Source organism: Leopardus geoffroyi, chromosome A3 (genome assembly GCF_018350155.1).
Source record: "Leopardus geoffroyi isolate Oge1 chromosome A3, O.geoffroyi_Oge1_pat1.0, whole genome shotgun sequence".
In the NCBI taxonomy this organism is placed as follows: domain Eukaryota; kingdom Metazoa; phylum Chordata; class Mammalia; order Carnivora; family Felidae; genus Leopardus; species Leopardus geoffroyi.
The window spans coordinates 136465717-136486665 of record NC_059336.1 but is presented as its reverse complement, the minus strand read 5'-3'; the positions used below and the strand labels follow the sequence as shown (position 1 = coordinate 136486665).

Sequence of the window (20949 nt, the reverse complement as noted above, 5' to 3'; positions counted from 1 at the left end):
CCCTGTGCTGGGCACAGCATCCTGTATGTTGACCTCACCCCTCCCTGTTGGTGTCTCATTTCCTGCGAATCACCTGCACAAGCCCCTCCTCTTTCACCATGCCATGTGCTTTGGGCTGGCGTCCACACTTCGCTCTGTCTCTGCTCTGTCTTTCATTTCCTGGCCACTTTTCTTGATGATTCTTCAAATCGTTTTCTGAGTCATCAGCGAGAGCTCCTCCTTCTAGAACCAACTTGTAGCCAGTGGGCTCCAGTTTCTTATGTGGGGAGTAAACAGGATTTTGCTCTCCTCTTCCCAGAGCAGAGACGATGTGGTTCTGCTCTCATTTGGAAAGCAAGCATTCGTCATCCAGGACAGGTTTTTTGTCATTATTGTTTTACGTATCGAGTTTGAACAGACAGAGCCATCACGTCCAAGTTTACGTACACACAGACACATTTTTCACAGACCAACCCATCTGTTCAGGTTGAAAGACGTAATATAGGATGACAGTTAAGGACACACCTTTTAGAGCCAGAATTCTAGTGTTGGAACCCTCCATCTCATCCCCTTGATGGTTTTACATTCTTAAGCTAGTTAGGTAACATTTCTCCACCTCAGTTTTATCATCTGTAAAATGGGGATAATGATGATATCGTCTCATGCTCTTGTGGAATTCAAACTGATTTAGTTCGCGTGAAGCACTTAGTAACTGGGATACGATGAGTGCTTAATATTTATCCCTAAGTATTACAACGCCATCCTCAATGTGGCCGTTTAAGAGAATAAACTTAGAATTTAATGGGAATATAAGTGCTTTGGCTAATCTTAACTGAGTACTCACTGTATCACTCACTGAGGGAGTATTCACTCTACCAAGCACTTTACATGGATTAGATGACCCCAGTTTAAATTATATTTCCAATGACTTATTACCTGTGCAACATTAGCTAAAGTAGACAGTTTCTCTACACAATTTTCTCATCTACAGAATGGGCATAAAATATCTTCTTTGAATTGCTCTGACAACTTACACGAGGTTGCGGACAGCACTGGGAGAAAGAATTTACTATACGGGGATTGTAGAGATTGTCGTTTTTGGTATTACTACCACTGTCGTTATTACTAATAAGCAATGTTTTGTTTTGAGCGTGACAGGGGGCGCTAATCCAGACAAACATAACCCCTCTGGAATGATGACACATATGTGATTATTCTTCTCATGGCCCACAGGGCTGGGAGAGCGTTTGCTCTTGACCGTGGCAAGCAGTGAGCTGCCCGTGGATAAAACGATAGCAAAAATGAGAGAACTTAGCCTTTCTTTTAAAACGACAGCGCTATTGCAAAAGGTAAATTGGTCTCAATTTTTCCACACGTTAAATAGCCTCCAATTGTATGATTAGATAGCTGAAGAAATTAAGTTTAAGTACAGTCAGTTGGCAGTAGTGATGAGGGGAGTGCGAGCGAAAAATAATGTCCCCCCGACCTTGCTGCTCCCGAGGGTTTAAGGTCGCTTTGCCACCGGGGCAGCTGTAGCGTGGTCCAGTCGCCCCTCAGCTCCACTCTCCTCCCAGCTCCGTGGACCGTGGACTGTGCAAGACGACATTTAAAGAGTAGTCCCTGGTTCTTTTGTTGTTGGTGTTGTTCTTTCTTTCCTTCTTTCTTCCAGGAACAATATAAGGGCCTCCAATTAGTTGCAGGTGCAAATATTATGCATGCAATTAATTGTCTTCAAATGGTTAATTATGGGCAGAATTGGCTAATTCGGGGTGCAATTAACTACTTGCCACTTATTCTGAGGATGCCCGTAGACAATTGTGTCTGCAATTAATTTACAAGAGCCATTACAGTGAAAACCTTGTACTATAAATCCAAGAATAGAGTGGGAGAATTTTTTCGAAGCAGGACTTCACTCTGGGTTAATTGCATTGACTCTTTCCTTTGGCTTTTCTATGCAGGTTGACTGTCAATGGGGTTTCTACGAGTTGCTTACACGGTGTGAGCAGAGCCGCTAGCAATGAGAAGGCACAGAGGAGCCAGCACGCGCTCAGGAAAGCAGCCGGGCCCTTGAGCGGCCAGGCCTCGGATGTCATTCAGGGAGCAACGTTCTACGTGCTCTGTGCTTCTTTGTTGGTCTGTTTGTTTGTTTTTTTCTGGCACCTTCTGTGGCGGAGTAATGCAGGGGCATTTGCAGAAACGGAAACCCTCACATCTTTCCCGACGAGTTCACTGTCTTTACCGAACAATCAACTTTAAAGCCATCCGGTTTGTAGATTCATCAACAGTGATCAGCAGTTACACAGATCCTCTAAGCAATCATGAATATGGTTTTTAATTTATTAAGTTCCTTCTATAGGACAACCACTGAGCTAAATACTTTGACTTACTTACCGTATTAAAACCCTCAAAATAATTCTACGTATTAGGCATGCTTATGATCCCCATGTTTGTTAACAAACTCAAAGAAAGGTCTGGTGACTCGCAGGTCAGTCATGGAGCTGACTGTAAACCATGCCTGCACGTCTCCAGCCCTGGACCTTGGCTGCTGCACGATGTTGGGGATTTCAGGCCTGGAAGGGCCCTCAGATGCCAACCTCTCTGGCTTCTTCCTTGGATGGATGGGGGCAGCCTGACGCACGTGGCTCACTGAAGACAAACTAGAAGCCAGATTGCCTGTGGCTCGGTCCAGTGCCGTCCTAACCACAACATGTCGCCGAAGGGAAACGACGCAGAGGACGTTCCGCCTGTTCTCTGTCCGTTCTTAATACGGGATGGTTTCCCGGCGCAGTCTGCCATGTTGGCGTGTCTGCGTGTAGGCCATTGATTGGAAATGACATTCCATTGAAAACGCCTCTGAGGACCATACATGGATCTCCAGCAGGGAAGGGTTAAAGTTGCAGGGATTTTGCAGGCTGGATCAAATGTTCTTGAGAGGCCATTCTTCACATCTTGTTTCTTTAGCACCGGGAGAAGGCGAGTAATCAAAGGTGACAAGCTTTCTCTGCTCGTCGGGTCCCATTCCCGGTGCAGGGCAGCCCACAGGCACATTGATCTGCAGCGGCAGCTGCTACTGGCCTCCGATACAGAGATTCCAGGCCACACGGGGCCTCGTCGTGTTATTGGAAGGAAGGGAGGAAGGAGTGAAGGCACCACTATCAGCGAATTGAGACAAAACCTATTGTCTGCAACCATGGGATTCGGTCGCCTTGAGTACACGTGCAGTGTGATTTAGCTGCCATCTCTGCTCAGGGCTCGGAGGTGGAAAGCAAGCGCACTGGACGGTTGCTGGCCTACTGGGATGTATTGGGCTGCAGTCTGAAGGGGCTAGGAGGGGCCGGAGGCGCTCCTCTCGGAACAGACACCGAGAGCAGTATGAGAGCTGCGTTACAAAGGTCTCTGTCTGGAAGCGGAGGAAGACACCTAACGAATGCCCTTCTCTGCCATTTTCTCATGGATTCTTTTTTTTTTTTTTAAATATAATTTATTGTCAAGTTAGCTAACTCACAGTGTATACAGTGTGCTCTGGGTTTGGGGGAGTAGATTCCGTGATTCATCACTTACATACAACACCCGGGGCTCAGCCCAACGAAGCTACGTTCTGGAATAGAAGGGGACGGTGGGAAAGGGGGAGAAAAAGAATCCATCGACACGTATGCATCTGCTGTCTGCGAGGCCCTTCACGATAACGATAACCTTATTATCGTTAACTACTTTCTAACCACCTTGCATGAGAGAAGATGTTTATCGCCATTTAAATAAGGAAGAAATGAATTTGGGAGAGGCGGACCAACTTGCCCAAATCCTACGCCGCATCTGCAGAAAGAACTGGAAGGAAGGTGTGATGAGGTTGAGGATAAGGACAGTCAAGGCCCTTCGTTTCCTTATGGGATATGTCATATTCCTTGAGACGTCCTGCAGAGTGGCGTTGAGTAAGGCTGGGTTCTCATATTTTGAGTATGATTTGTAAATCTAAGCCCTTTGTTCCCTGTCAACGCGATTTTGTTTTCCTACCAAATAGGCGTGGCACGGGGAGACATCTTGCATTTGTGTCAGGTATTGTGTTATCGTGTGATGGACCTTTAGGGAGTATGATGCCACGTGGATAGAATCGTTCTGATCTGGCTAGCCCAGCAAAGCCTGACCTGCTCGGTGAGCCTTGGGTGTAAAACATACGGGGCCCCTTGTGGCTGATCTCCTCCTTTTGTCCATTTTGATTTCTGGTTTCTTCTTTATATCTTACATCTTGGCCAACACTCTTGAATTTCTGAGTTCTGACTCACACTTTCAATAGCAATTAGGGTTGTTCAGAACTGTGTTTGTCAGTGTCTTCAAAATCTCAGTTCTGACGGAAGAGCTCACAACAGCTTCTTGTTTTGAACCAGACTCTCTACCCCCATGAACTTCTCTGCAGAGTCTTGCCAGCCACCTCTTGGTGTGACAATTACCATGTCTGTCCTGACCAAAGTGTGAATTCCATAGTATGCATCCACGGTATAATTAACATTGGCCGTTCCTTGTAGAAGTTATAAAAGGTATCAGAAGGATTGGTTTTAAAGAGAAACAAGAGAAAAAAAATTGATTCCTAGAAGAAAAGACTTGTCAAGGCAATTTCTTGCAAGAGCAAACCCTTCATTAGAAATCAAGTTAGATCTAATTTTGAAGGAGTGGATAGATGTCTCCTGGTATTTCCTATTGTCATATCATATATGACACGTATAGATGAGAGTGATTGTTTTCAATCCCACCTATATTAAAAGAGAGCTCACCAAATGGGTAAAATCGAATGTAATTAGTTTTACCTAAATTGTAGGTTTTCAGAGCAATTAATGAAACTGAAAGTTGAAAGCTGCTTGTTAAGCAAATCAAAGATCAAGGAATGTATTTCTTTTATTGAATGTCACTCCTATGTAAACCAACCTCCACAAGTCATGTTCATGTTGGAAATACAACAAGTATGTCACGGGAAGCCTCAGCAGAAGCAGCGACAGAGGCAGTTCACGCGTTGCCCGCTTTCCCGCCGACAACGGCAGCCTCGTGCTAGGATTTGGAACCGAGATAGACCTGGTTTTGAGGCAGAACTCAGCTCTTCACTGGCCTAGGAGCATGAATGCTTTCTTCACCGCTGAAGCCTCACATTCTCTGGTCTATTCCTGCCTTTAGAAAGGCAAACCTTTCAGAATTCCAGGATGATTTTCCAGGGAGGCTTCTTCCTAGAACCCCCAGCCCAGGGGTTGGGAGGAACCCTGAGGTGGCATCCACCGCACCATTCACACGCGCATCGTGCCGTCAGCCACTGAGAGCATTTGGTGTCTGTGTCACCCGTGTTGATTTCGTAACACCTCTTTGCAAGGAAAATAAGGTACCTGAGATATTGTGGTTCACAATAAGTATATATATTTTTCTCTTGTTCTGGCACAGAGCTCCTAAAACCTTTGGAATTTTCGAAGTGATGAGAGTGATAAGGACTTTTGTTCTGTTCTTGAGGTGGCTTTTGGAGCCCTGGCTGCAGGAGAACCAACCTTGCGAGTAGAAGGTTGAGACTTTCAGTCCCACTCCTCCCCACCCACGCCAGCCCTCGCTTTTGGGCAGACTTACAAGGGGGAGAATGAATATCCATGGTCATCGCTCAAAGGTTTAATCAATCATGTCTATGTAATGAGGCCTCCATAGAGGGACCCAAAAGGGTGGGGTTCAAAGAACTCTTGCGTTGGGCAACACGTGGGGGTTTGAGACAGCAGTGCACCTGGACAGGACGTGTGATCTCCTTGCCCTTTCCCCTTCCTCTGTCCCCAAGCATCTCTTCAATCTGATTGTTCCTCGGTACTATCCTTGTATCGTGCACTAGTTGATCTAGTAAGTCAAGTGTTTCTCTGAATTCTGTAAGCTCCTGTAGCAAATGAATCAAACCCAAGCTGGGGGTTGTTGGAACCTCCCATCTGTAGCTGGTAGGTCACAAACACAGGTGCCAACCTGGACCGGCAGCCAGCATCTAGGAAGGTCGGGGTGGGGGCGGCTTGGGGGGTGCTGTGTCATAGGACTGAGACCCAACTTGCAGGATTTCAGGCCGTCTCTAGGTGCACAGCGTCAGAATTGGGTGGAATTACAGGACACCTGGTGTCCAGCTCATGTCCAAGAATTGATTGGTGGTAAGGATACCCTTCCCACACACGCGCATTGGAGTTGGCGACCAGAACCACTAACACCTATCATTAGGCCAGTGCAGCAGGTAAGGACAGTGAGACCTGAAGACACAGAGCCTGCTGTGTCCTGAGCATGGGAAAAACTCGCCCTTGCATTATTGCAATTGTTGTAGTGACCACTTACGTTAGCATCTCTTTAAGAGCACCCACGCTCTTAATTTAGTGTTTTTTTAATACATAGCAAAAATTACAACAAAGAGAAGGATCTAATTTGTGCGTCCAGCTTCCTACAGTTCCGTAGGGTCTCCAGGACTCCAGCGATCCGTTGATCCAGGTATCAAATGATGGGTGGTTGAGAAAAGAATGGACATATTGGAGCTGACTTTCCAACAAGGGTATCAAAATATAGAACTCTCCAGAGAGGAGCAAAGATCTTCCATGGAATCCTCCCAAAGGGAGAATGTGGCACATTTCATTTGCACCATGAATAAACATACATTCATATAATGCTTGCCTTATACCCAAATTAGATATGGTACCAGGCAGTGGAGTATAATGGAGACGAGTGTGGGCTTTGCAAAGCACTGTGCTATAAATCGTGAGACTTTACGTGAAGTATCTTACCCCTCAGGATGCTCTCTTTTCTGTGGGTCCACTTGCAAAATGGGGGCGGTAACTTCATTACAGGGTCCGTGGGAAGAGGGAATGAGATACAGAACATCAAGCAGCCAGTTCCTGGCTTAGCATCATGAAGCCACCATGAACGCTGTCCCTACTTAAGGTGTGGAAAAAGAGATGTTCAGAACCGCTAATATATAACTATTTTCTATAACGCCTAAGGAAGCCTTTTTTTCTGAAGGAAAGAAACAAACAAACAGAAAAATAGGCATACAAACCTTAAGAGAAACCTAAAGAAAAAGATCTCGAATAACAAACAGGACAACATATAGATGCATTACGAGACCAGAAATGAGGACCATATGGATGAGATTTTGCTTAAAATACACATGGGCTTAGGAAAAAAAATGAGAGAAAATGGCTGGCAAAAAAAAAAAAAAATGTGCTTTGCAATGGTGCCAACTTTGAAAACATTTGAATAAATAATTTCAGCTTCGCAAAAGTATAGAAAGATTTCTCTCGTTGTCCTGGATACACGAGAGAAGAGAAATGTAGCATGTGGATCAGTAGTGCTTGCGGTGAACGTGTAGATATTTTGGCAAGACCCAGCGATAAGACACTTCCCTGTGCGGCTGGCTGGCTTAACTTTGAAGTTGAGACCCGTCGCTGTGCCCCGGTTGGCCAATCCGCACACTTCCTGCCTGTTGGCACCCGGGAGGCACCGCTGCGTTAGTTTTGGCCTGAATGTCACCAGTAGTCCAGCAGGGATGAGTGAGCACGGAACGTGGAACATAGCGTACGTGTGTGCAAACGGCCTGCCTTGTCCCGTTCTGCAAGAAGGCTGTGGAGATGCTCTGGGATGAGGAATCGCGGCCACACCTTCTCGTGCAGTCCGCGGTGTCTGGTTTTCTTTTTACCTCCTCTGTTGTGCCTGCACACGGGAACTTACGTTCCTTTCACTTTTTTTTTTTTTAATTTTTAATTTTTTTAAATTAAAACAAAATTTAATGTTTTTATTTATTTCTGAGACAGAGAGAGACAGAGCATGAGCAGGGGAGAGGCAGAGAGCGGGGGGACACAGAATCTGAAGCAGGCTCCAGGCTCTGAGCTGTCAGCACAGAGCCCGACACGGGGCTCGAACCCACAAACTGCGAGATCATGACCTGAGCCGAAGTCAAACGACTGAGCCACCCAGGTGACCCTCCTTTTACTCGTTTTAACCAGAACAATGATACCTTTCAAATAAATATAATCCTCCCCAACGCTTTGGTCCTGGGCTCAAGGACCTGCTTCAGGTGAAGCATGTATATATCTTTTTGTGTGAAACGGGCACGGGCATCCGGATCAGAACTGACTTTCAGCCACTCTTGGCCATCTGTTGTCCCCGGTTAACACGAATCTCACTCTGCGGAGAGCACCAGTCCTTCATTTCCGCACCGCCACTCTTTTTCCCCAGGGCACCGACCTGAGATTTCCGATTTGAACACACCCTTCCAGCACCGGAGGACATTTGTCTCTGCTCCTGTTCCGGTTCCCTTAAAAATCCCTGATGAACAGATCCCTACCAAGCACCTACTGTGTGACAGGGTGCGCACCATGGTAGGTCTGCAGTTTACAGGGAAGAGTCATGGCCTCTGCCTTGAGGAGCTACGATCACCCCTGAACGAATGGCCACCTTACGTTTTCATGGGGCTTTCAGAGAAGCCCAACGCTACGGAGGAGAGAGACACATGGGGTGCGAGGTGGTACATCACTCGGGATCGAATCAAACCAGAAACACACCAAAAGCAAAGACAAGTGAGACAATATTTGACACACTCTCCCATCTCTGCTTGGGGCCTGTCTCCTGGAGAAAGGCAAAGTTTTGTTAATAGTGCAAGTTCTTTTTTTTTAAGTTTTTATTTATTTATTTTGAGAAAGTATGAGAGAGAGAGAAAGAGAGAGAGAGAGAGGGAGAGAGAGGACAAGCAGGGGAGAGGCAAAAAGAGAGGGGGACAGAGGATCCAAAGTGGGCTCTGTGCTGACAGCTGTGAGCCCATGCAGAGCCTGAATTCACGAACCGTGAGATCATGACCAGAACCAAAGTCGGGCGCTTAACCTACTGAGCCACCCAAGTGCCCCCATAGTGCAAGTTCTTTATTTATTTATTTATTTATTTTAAAAAAATATTTATTTTTGAGAGAGACAGAGCATGAATGGGGGAGGGGCAGGGAGAGAGAGGGAGACACAGAATCCCAGGCAAGCTCCAGGCTCCGAGCCATCAGCACAGAGCCCGACGCAGGGCTTGATCTCACAGACCGCGAGATCCTGACCTGAGCCGAAGTCGGACGCTTAACCGACTGAGCCACCCAGGTGCCCCCCCACTAGTGCGAGTTCTAAATGTGCTCCTTCCAAGTAGCTGTATTTTCCAGAGATCCTAATGACTCACCAGCATCGGAAGAATAAACTCTGTCCTCACTCGGGTCCTTCGCAATCTGTGGCTAACTGCTCTCTGCGTTCTTTCTCATGGTTCAAACTTACAGGATTCCAAATTAATTTGGCCGATACCCTCCACATGGTCAGTGTTTTTTCCGACCTCAATCTACGTTCTCTCGTTTTCTTCTCACGCAGAATGTTCTGCCACCTCCTCGTCATCTACGTGGGGCCAAGGGGGACTGAAGAGTCAAGTCGGGAGACCTCGTTTCTCACCTGCACACCTGGAGCCTGGAGCAGACAATTAGGGGAGCCCTGGAACAGGGGATCGTGGGTGTGAATCTGCCAATCTCTTCGATGACTTCGGATAAGTTGACCCTCAACTTTCTTCACCTGGGTAGCGGGGGGGATGCATGCTTCTTTCTGAGAGTTACCGTGAGGGAGGTTAAATAAGACGCCAGCAGAGTGCCTGTTGTCCGCTCAGTGTTACTCGGCTCTTTTCTTCCCCAGCTATGCTTAGTTATTTTTCTTTAATTCATGCCATAGGGCACCTCTTTGAGATCCAAGACACTACCCTCCTTTCATACTACCGGGACCCCAGAAACATGCCTCCGAAGGCAATGTAAACATAGTACTTATGCCACAGATATTTATTATTAGTATTGTTTTTAAGTGGCTTTGTGGCATTTGAAATACCGTCTACTGTGATGGGAACCCTATTAAACCTTAATTCCTTTCTTAGAAGCCTCCAAATCTAGCCACACTGGGGATTCCAGGTGGAGGCGTGGGCAGGAGGATTCAGCTGGTGACAAAGGGTGATAATCAGCCTCTGAAAACAGACTCTCGCATGCCCTCAGTTTGAGTGGGGGCCCCGGCAATCCTTTCTCTATTTCTTGGGTTGATGGACAAAAGGCGTATCCCCAGGATTTTAATCTTCATTCACCACTCCTTCCAAGCCTCCACCTTTTTGTTTGCGTGTTTGCTAAGGTAAGACCCCACACTGTGCTTTTCAGCGGCAGCAGTCTATGATTCTTCATATGCAGGGATCCCTCCAATGCTAAGGAGGAGATTAAAATATCTCGGACCAGCAGTGTGCCTGGCAGGGGCTGCCTGTGTGTCCCAACCCCCAGTCAGCAGGAGCAGCACGTGTTGGTGACTTCTTCAGAGCTAATGTTAAAAAGTGAACTCACAGGCCCTGAAAAGAGATACGTGTATAAGCAATTGAAAAGAAAAGAGTTGATTTGTGGCAAAACAGGGCACGTTTTTACGCCAAAGCCAAATGTTCATTTTACTCAGCACCCCCGTGTTCCTCTGTATCTGTACCTAAACACACACACACGCACGTGCACACACACACACACACACACACGTGTGTCCTGTGTGTGTGGGAATATGCACACAATCTTCGTATTTGATACACATAAAACATAGACACAACCCAATCCAAACCAGCTGTTGGGATTCAAGTCCAAGAGTAGAACATGAGACCCTCCAGACATGTGAACATAAGTGCAGAGCAGAAATTCAACAAGATGACACCCCCCCTTCCCCCACCCCCACTGTGTGTAATCCTTTCTCTCTCATATTTTTATATATTTTACACCCGTGGATCTTGATGAACTTAAGCCCGGGCATTGTACAGGTTCCAGATTTCAAATGAATAACTCTTTCATTTAGTTAATAGCTGCAGCAGAGCCATAAAACCATAATAGTTTATGACTTTCAGGATATAACCTGCAACCACAGACAATATAAATTATATTACATTGCACTTTATAGCCGTATGAAGCACACACAAGACCTCACCGCTGGTGTGAAGGCTGGGGAGTGGGGGTGGGGTGTAATGAATTGTTTGTTTGTTTGTTTGTTTGTTTGTTTTCCTTCTTGGCTAAAAAAACACCTTCATCCTATGACCCAGCAAGCCGTCATTCTGACCGGAGGCCTCCACAGCCGCGGTGCTGAATGCCATTGCGACCACAAAAGAAAGCTGTTGATAAAGGATCGAGGTGAATATTTTCATATCACTCTTAACTTACGTTGTTGCTTCCAGCACACATGGAGAAGCCACCTCCATTTCTGCCGTAGGCAGCCATCATTATTTTCGAGATGTATGTCATCGGCAACGCAAGGTACTGGACGGCGGACAGAACGGCCCTGTGGCCAGACTCGCCGGTATTTTTGTGTCGTTCTACTACGTATTCAGAAGAGGCGGGATGATGTTATCCTCCCTCAATAGCTCGTGTGGCTTCTAAATCCGGCCTCGCGTCTGGGCTTAAGGTTCGGCCTCTGAACCGAGAGCAGAGTAGGAACCCTGATTGTGTAAATGGACCGTCTAAATAAAAAATGAAGATAATCGAGCTTCAGAAATTGTTAAGGGCCAGAGGGAGAGAGGAAGGCAGCCCAGCTTTTGAAATGATGACAAGGCACTCACTTCTTCCTTGCACCTGCTGCCTGCGAAGTGCTGTGTTACTGAAGAGGCCCGCGGTCCGATCTGCATATCAAATAGCTGATTTGTGGATGAGGTCATTCCTTTTGTGGTCTGTCTGTTGCAGGCACTGGGGATGGGCTGTTGCCTAGCAGTGGGCCACAGGGTCCCGCAGGCTCCTGGGGTCACTCGGCAGCCCCTCACCCATTCTAAATTCAGATCCAGGATTGTTTTCATGAATAAATCTCGGAAATAGCCAATGCATGGCTAAGTTCAAAGCGTGGGTGATATATGACCAGCGAGGCTTTTCTCTAATGACTTTAGTACATCAGATTAGGTATTGTAGGAGCGAAAGGGTCGTCCAGTTGCCTTTCTGTGTCCTTCTCACTATCACACGATGGGGCGACGCCTTAGCGCATAAATATGGTACCCACTTTCCGCCTGCCCAGGTAGAGCTTATTGTGTGATGCCATGGTGAAAAGATAAATTAAAACATGGTTCTCTGTGGACTATGAAAATATGGCAAAATCGGATTTGGATAACCGAGTGCAACTTTTAAGAAAGCTTTGTTACTCTTAGTTTGCTGTTAATCTGTTGGCTCTTGCTATGTGTGTGTGTGCACGTAGACATGCGCGTGTGCATATTCATGCACACACACACACGTATATTTCAAGCTGCGGCTTTTTCCACTAGACACCTGCAAGAGAATAAAACGGTGAATAAAAATCAGCGAAGGCCTTGATAATTGAGTCTTTGTGCGCTTCTCAATACAGAACACTCTCTTTTACCTGGCCTGATTCTTCCAACTGTATTTTTCCATGGCTGCATGGGCTTTGACAAGTAGAGAAATTTCCAGAGCAGCATTCTCTTTTGAAAATTAGGAATCCGAAAGTGAGACCAAAATTTAGTCCAAATGCATTTAGGATGAAGCCCCTAGGTTAGAGGTATGAGTCTAGTAGTAGATGCTTTCTTGGGATAAACATCTTCTTTTGTTATATTTCCCGGATTCATCGGAGCCTTTCAGTTTCCGACGGCTGATTCTAGCCACAGCAGTAGCTTTTCAGATTAGGGACATCCTATCGTGGTAAGGAAAATCGGTCAACATAGCCGTGAATAGCTATAACGAGGCAAGGACAACGGTAAGAGGGAGAAAGACTGGTACTCACGAATTGGCAAGAGAAGTACCACCTGCCAAAGGTGTCACCTCACGAATGACCTTAGGTACCTTCCCTGGACAAGGAAAATCAAACTATGTACGAGACACGAACATTTGTACACTTAGAAAATTGATTTCAATTAAGCGTGGTCAGTAAGGGATGTTTTTCCGGTTGCGGGTGGGCAACGTAGGGGTAATAAAAAATATGCCTGTAAATGCTGCTTTTCATGCTTTTGAAGATTAACGATTCTGAATGATACTGAGGTATATTTTTTTAATGTCTCGCAAAACAGACATGAAAGTATAGAAACAGAAATAGAAATAGAAATAGAAATTATAGACATGCCTCGTATCTGCTTAAGAGTTTAAACGCCATCGTTCCCTTGCAAATATTTCACTTCATTTGAACCTCCCTTTCTTCAGAGGCAGAAACTGGGGCTCTCGAGGGGATGACTTATTCAGGGTCCCTGACTTATTCAGGGTCCTTTTGCAAACACAGAGCCAAGGAAGGATTTGGTCTCTGCCGTGCCATTACGTTTCCCCAACAGCTAACCCTGGATGGACATCTATCGAAAATTATGGCTGAGCACATTAAGAAATACTGTTTTAAAATCATTATATATACACATATGGCATCTATATCAGATGTCTATCAAATAGTGCATGTGTAAAGAATCAGAAAGCAATTCACATTGTTTTCAAAGCGGCATTTTGTTTTTTAAATACACATATGCACATAAATGAAATATGGTAGCCCTTAAACCTCGTTCAGGAAATACAGTCTGGTCTTCTATGTCGTGGAAGTCAGGAGACATCAGTTTCGTCGAGAAGTCTGTGTACTAAAGAGCTATCAAATCCTGACCAGCATTAATTAATGATGCGTTCTTGTATCTGCAACATCAAATAATAGAAACTTAGTAAGGCGAGGTACCCCGAAAGCCCGGAAGGAATCAAATTTGCATCTAGATATAGCCTGATCTTTGACCCTCTTTACACACCGAAAACCCTTTGAAATTGAGGCTCTTGGCCACAGATTAATGAGCCATAGGCGGGCCTGAGGGCCTGGTGATGATGCTCGGAGAATTTATGCAATTCATACAGCAGTGAAGAGGTTAACTTCAACCATCTCCTAGGGAACCAGCAGTGACAGCCCGACACACAGTCCTGGGAGATTACTGGTCTGCTGTTTAACAAAGTAAATTTTGATTGCTGTTGATTTTTTTTTTGAGTCAATTTTTTTTTTCTTTCACTGTATTCAAGCCAGTGCCAAGTAGCATGTTACAAATGCAGGGATATTCTCCATGCTAGAGAGAACTCGAGATTTAAAAACATCAACAATGGCAGTATTTGTAAAAATGCTCCAAGCCTGTGTTTACTTACAACAGCTAAGATTTGAATATTTGTGATGTAGAATCACCACAGGGAAAAATAGCCAAGGTGCGTCCGTCCGCCTCGTGAAGCGATTTCTAAACCTGCATCCACGTTCCCCACTCATGAGGAAGGGTCCATTTCTGCAAATCACACATAACTTGATTTTAAGGCGTTGGGTATTCCATGCTGTGTTTGATATATTGGCTAGGGCTTTTTTTTTAAGCCATCGTCTTGATTTTTAGAGTCGGCCAAAGCAGACATGTAGGTAAGTCCCATTCACAGATACACACACACAAAAGATTTGTTCAAAGTTCCTCAAGCGTCTCCCCCTCGTCCAAATCTTTCCTGGGTACCGTGGTGTCGACAAGAGGTAACACAACGACACGTGCATTTGAGCTTAATGAGTGATTCATCTGCAGGCAGCGAGGGTCAAGATAAATCCACGGCAAAACAGTTCAGGTTGGAGAAGGAATATAAGGAACATTTTTCTTTATCGTGCTGCCTGATAAAGAACCGATCTCTCCTTGCATAAACCCACAGCCGCCAACGTGACAACGATGTGCACCCTTGTGCTCTAAGATTGACTTTCTCCAGAATGCGTTTTGTTCTCCCACCTGACACCCATCGGTCAGCCTCCTTGGCGTGGGTTTTGTTTGTTCCTCGGCTATCTGATCATTGTCCCCCAAATACTGGAGAATGACTGAAGTCCCCCCCAAAAAATTAAAAACAAAATAAGACAATGATTTGGATGATAAATTGCAGGGCGCCTGTGGGTGTGGCCCTGGGCCTCGGCAAAGATGGCACCACGAGTGAGAGCTATTTCACAACAGCAGTTGTGACCCCAGAAGTGACCGAGGGGTGGGCCCTGAGGAGCTTTCCGACCAAAAGGCCAGTGCTTGGGGTCCGCTCCAGGAACCCAGGAGGCTGTTATCCTACAAAAGAGCTTTGTGAAGCCAAATCTTTAATTCCAAGAGCAATGCCTAATTTATACCCCGCAGCAGGCTGGGTATTCTGCCTCTGCTATTTTTACACCATTTCTGGGGTATCCCTTTGTTGTCGTAGATACCAATGGAGAATCAAAGGCTGGCTTTTCCCCACCCCCTGGTCATCACCCAGCATTCTGTCATCCTCACTCTGCTTGAGATTAGAAAAATCAACAACACGATCCCCAGATCTAATGAAGAGACAACGCTGAGGAATGTATGTGATTTTTTTTTTTTTTTTTTTTTTTTTTTTGCACCGAGCAGATATTCTAGTAGTAAATTCTGTGACGTTCCCTACATCAATGGTGCATAACCATGTGCTTTTCTTAATAGGATTTATGCTTGTCGGCTCTCTATATGCCCTGCCATGCTAGATAAAGGGAAGGCTGAGTCCCCGCAGTAACCATAGCCACTGCAGTGCTGGCAAATTCCTCCTAAGCATAAAACAGGCAACGCGAGGGAAGAAGCCGTCCGCTTATACATAAACATGACAGACTCCTATCTGGAAGCCGAGGGTATCTAGCCTCCAGATTGCATTCAGATTTCCTGACGGTCGGGCCAGCTCCCCCTCTTAAATCCTCCCTTTGCAACATCTGCCGCTGGACCACAAGGAAACCTTCCCTCTTTCCAGACTCAAACCCACTTCCAGCCAAATGTCACCCGGACTCCACGGAGGACGGAGGGAGGAGAATTGTCGACGCGTCTGCTCTGACTGCAAAGGTTATTTCACTGTCTTCGAGATGACTCTTGAGCAGCCGGCAGCGCTTAGGACGGCCGGGCACCCTGAATGCGCGGGTTGCTAGGAGATAACTCCAGCTTTCAGCCGGCATTGGCCGGAGTTATCTCTAATTGACAGCTCCTTACCCTAAGGGTCTAATTCTAACCTTGAGACCGAGACGATAATGAGAGGGCAGCTTTGCCATCACCCTGCTTCTGGCGAAGGCGAGGAGATTACTGGCCGCCTGTTTTTCTGGGGTTTTGTTATGCTTCTTAGGACGGAGGCAATGAGAGACACACTGGGGCTGCTGTCTGCAGCCCGGCTTTGTGTCACTTGGGGGCTTGTTTGATTCATGCCACCTGAATAAACTTGCGCTTTCTGTTCAGATGGTCTCCCTTTGAAAGGAGAAGGGCACGCAGGGAGGAGAAGCCTTTGCTGCACTTTGAAACGATTTGGAATTTGAGCAGGGAAGGTGGGTTTCTTTAAAAGGGCGGGGAGGGGGGAGGAGAGGAGGGAAAGAAAAGGGAAGAAAACACTAGATCCCCGTGTTCAAGCGCTCGCTCCTCCCCCCAGGGTCGTGAATGGCTCTCCCTGCAGTCTCTGCTGCTTGTAAGAACTTATTTAGGACTGGGGGTGGAGGGGGGGCGCGGTAAAGCCAGCAGCAACAGACAGGAAGAGACGGGCAGGCCCGCAAAAGGGGGTGTTACCATGCGGCCCATCCCGCAAGGCTGCTGACTTATTTTGCGAAAGCAAACAGGGTAGATCCGCGCCATCAATTCATGTCCAGCCTGAAGCTAAGCCGGCCCGCGGGCTGAGGGGTCCTCTGCCATCTATTCAGCGACACAGTGGGGCGGGGGGTGCGGGGGGGGGGGAGGATTCCAGGGAGCCGGCTGGCAGGTCAGCAAGGAGAGGCCCTCTGATTCCAGGAGACACAATTGCAGTCCAGTCGCTCGCTGTTCCTCCCACAGGGCCTCCCCCCTCCTCTGCACACCCGCAGCCAGTGGAAACACTCAGGCCGGTTCTGCATTTCTGAACCCGAAGGTTGCCATTTCACAGATAGCACACCTCGAGTGCCGCGTTTCCCGCCAGCACCGGCGTGGTTTTCGCTGATGGTGAGCGGGTCTCTGGAATATTTCAAACGGAGAAAGGCCTCCAGAGTCCAGACCCGAGAGGCTCGGAGACCCTGCTTTTGTCCTCTGCGATTCTGCATCACCCGGACACCAAAAGGCATGAGTTTTCAAGCCAACAGAGGGAGAGAGGGGCGAAGGCCAAAGACCAAACCCGAAGAATATCCTTCGGCAAAATATTGTGCTATTTTCCCTCTATTTTCTAAATATTTTTCTTGAGATTCCTGCAAAGCAGGGCTGTTTCTGAAGGGGGAGGGGTATTATTTTCCAATGCAACCTTTGAGGGAGGAAAACAAAAAAACTACGAGAGCCACAACTCCCTGGAGTTTTAGTAACATTTTATTTAATTTATAAATACAGTTTTTTTTTTTTTTAAAGCGCGTATCTAGGAAAACAAGGAAAAATGTTAATGACCAACACAGTCAGTAAGTGAGGACTTTCTTCTCGAATGATTTTTTTTTTTTTGTAAATTGCGGATTTTACTTAAATATCAGTTCAATTTACAGAAAGGCTGTAAGAGCACTGCAAACATTGCACAACCTTTATAGACCCAACAATTATTCACCTTTTGCACACTGTTCTTACCTTCTTTCTGTGTGTGTGTGTGTGTGTGTGTGTGTGTATTTACTGAGTTTTATTTTTCTTCTTATTTTTCATTATCTTTTATCCTTCCAGACACATTTGGTAAGAAGCTGAACATGACATGTCTCGTTACCTCTAAATATTTCATTCTGTTTATCCTAAGAACAAGAATATTCTCCTACATAATCCCTGTATAATTATCCAAATCAGGATATTTAACAACAATGCAAAACCACCAGCTAATTCAAAATCCATGATCAAAGTTATGTGTTGTCTCAGAAATGTCCTTCATTGCTATGTTTTCCCAGGTCTGGATCAATTCCAAACCTCACATTACATTTAGGTGTCCACGGGAGGTTTGTAATCATCTCACCAAGAAAGGTCTAGAAAGTTCACAGTGCCACATTGCAGGACATTTTCAATCTTCAGTTGTTTTGAATATAAAACACTTGGGGGAAAGGAGACACCTCCAGATGGGTCAGGGTGCTGGTTCTGAGGAGTTCCATTATGCAGAAGATAAATCCTGACTTCTCTAAAGAGAAACGGGGCCCTTATTTTCACATACGACCTCAAGCAAATACCAACAATGCCAATGTAAAACAAATGTTTTGTTAAAAAAATCTTGATCTTACACAAAATGAGAAGTGCCACTCATGACATGAGAGCTGGAGAAATCAGCATATTTCTGAAAGATTCTTACACATGGGCTTTTATTAGTGTAGACACTTCTCCACCCCAGACAGGGGGAAGGAGATAGGAAGACAGTGAGTGACAGAGACAGCGTGGAAATTATAAACGGAATAAATAATCAGCTCAGGATGCAAAGAAATAAATAATGCATAGAGAAACAAGGGAATTTTTAATTTAAAAAATGAAGTTTTTGTATTATCTTATTATCATGAATGTTCTCCATAAGGGGGGATCGTGTTGCCATTGCGAATATTGTCTTGCGGTTCTGGTCGTGGACCTGTTTGGGGTCCAAGATGCCTGTGCCCCTCTTGTGCCCCCCTCTCCCAGAGGAGGGGATGATCACCCTTCTCCGTGAGGTTCCGGCTGTGTAACCGAGCCAACGTGAGTTCTCTCTGAGGTGAGTTGTAAAAACACACCAGGTGAGTTGTCGCACAAAAGAAAGTATGTTCAGCAAATGAGATCAGGGGGAATGACTTCCAAAGCCCTGACTCCCCGGGCAAGGGGGGCTGGGCTCCTTTTATTTGGGGTCAGGATGAACACCTAGGTAGGGAGGCCTCGCCACTGCAGGTGGAGGCGGCTTGAGGTCACGCGGGCGCCTTAAGGAGACCCGCCTGTGCATACTCTGTATGTTATGTACACGAGGCTCCTGTTCCCGGGGTGGAGACTTAGAATCACAATGAAGTAAAGGGACCGGCCTGTCTCTCCGTGGTCCATCTGCGCAGGCGTGAGTGTGTGTGTGTGTGGGGGGGGGCGGTGGGCGGGATGCCCAAACTGGTCTGGCCGGTCTGTCCCTGTGGGAACCTTGAGCTGTTATTGCTTGAGGGATAGTTTCCATCTCCATCACGGGATGTTAGGGTCTAGGGTCCTCGCCTGAGTAAGGAGACGAGCTGGAAAGAAGAGCTGAGGGAAAAATGTGGGACAAATAGCCGGTGGCTACAAGCGGGTGAGCTGTAAAGGTCAAGTCTTGGGGTCCGGCTGGTGACAGCTTTTGCGCACGCATTGGGTTGACGTGACGTCTGAGCTCTGAGGGCGCACGCTAGTCCCATATAGCCGTGCACATGGTCCTAACTTAGTTTCTAGCCTCTTCCTAATTCTACAGGAATAAGTTCAATGGAAGGGCCATCACAGATGGATATAAAATTCCTGGAATCAATCTCTCCCATGTTTCCCAGTGACTCGGTAGGAGCATTCTGTGTTTCTTGATATTTCGAAGCTTGATGTGTATGCATACACGACTACCACCTCTGCTTAGCTCCCTAACTAACCTTTCTGGAGCTGCCACCTGACGTTACCTTTCCCTCCCTGTGTGCATTTGTCAGCTCACACAATTTTCTACGCAATTAAAAATGGCACCCGGTACTTTTCCATGGGCAACGATTCTTCCACGAGCCAGTTTTAAGTTCATTCTTTTACACTTTGCATTTCTGTTTCAAAGCCAGCAATTGACTCTAGGTGGTGGCCTATCAGACAGGGTGGTGGATGTATGCAGTGGGTTTCAATTCAGAAGGTGGGCTCTTCTAGAAAAGAAGTTCTGCAGAAGGAGAGGGGGGCAGACCCAGAATGGTGCGCGGGCAGCCGTGTAGTAGGTGAGGGTTTTTTTTGATTCAAATGAATAGTGTCTGTATTTGTTTGTTGGTCTTGATTGACATGTAATTGACATACAATATCCTATTCCTTCTAGGTGTACGTCATAGAGATTTGATATTTCCATACATCATGAGATGATCCCAGTGATAAGTCTAGTTACCACCTGTCATCTTACAAAATGATTACTATATGAGTGACCATATTTCCTCCGTTGTACCTCACATCCCATGTCTTCCCTATTTTGTTGGTGGAAGTCTGTGACCTCTTAATTCCCTCACCCATTTTGTAGGGAAAGGGGACTAGTAAAATTAGACCCCGATGATAAGGCATGAGAAGGAACTATGTTTCAAATGCACGTCTACATGGGAGGGGCTCCTACCTAAAAACCATGTTATGAAAAGGGCCCACAGAACAAATGTGTGTCCTTGGAGAGTCTGGTTGCTTTAAGTTAAGAGCACATCTGGGGGTTTTCTGCACAGATTGGAGTCAATTATATCTTATCTCTATATGGAGTCATTCAACAAGCACACCCTGTTCTCGGTCATGCCTATGACCCTTGCCATGGCTCGTGTGGCAGTGTCTGTAGACCAGCATTCAGGAAAGGCCACCCAAGCCACCAGCGTGCACGGAGCTTACCCTAGAACTACCTCTCCACTATCGACAGAGAGGATCTCAGGCCAACTCACAGAGGAACAAAAGTGCTCAATGAATACTTACTCTCATTTGTAACCTCCTCCGTATCCTCTCTGATTTCTTCTCATTGGGCTTTGATCTTTGGAAGAGATGGGGTGACCTACCGTGAGCACAGGTATATTCCTGAGTCTATCCAGAGGCTGAATCCATGGTGTTCCTTGAGGTTTCTCCGTCTTTATTATTTTTAAGACAGCTCATCTTTCCTCCAGAATGTCCCCTGGTGCTTCTGCTTTGAGGTCAAGGCAGTCAGTCCCCTGCCAAAAGCCAAATAAATATGCTATTGAGCCCATTAGTGCATTAGCTCAAAATAAATAACACTCAAACGTGAGTGTTGCTTAGGGGCCATTTTTGGAAGTTGAAGCCTCAGAGTGAGAAATTCAGAATTTCCTGTTTTGTGCCCAAACAGTAGAGCCGTTATTGGGAGCGCAGAGCAAGGTGGGGGATGGCGGACGTTTTGTTCTATCAAAT

The 20949-nt window shown here is 46.2% G+C and overlaps 1 long non-coding RNA gene across 1 annotated transcript in view; it reads left to right on the top strand.

Annotated features, from left to right (window-relative positions):
* LOC123581656 overlaps positions 1-20521 on the top strand; it is a 106535-nt gene extending 86014 nt beyond the window's left edge. The window contains exons 2-4 of the long non-coding RNA XR_006703913.1: positions 1938-3908; positions 9348-18620; positions 19883-20521. This is a non-coding gene — a long non-coding RNA (uncharacterized LOC123581656). The remainder of the gene's footprint in view (positions 1-1937; positions 3909-9347; positions 18621-19882) is intronic.
* The last annotated feature ends 428 nt before the right edge of the window (positions 20522-20949 follow it).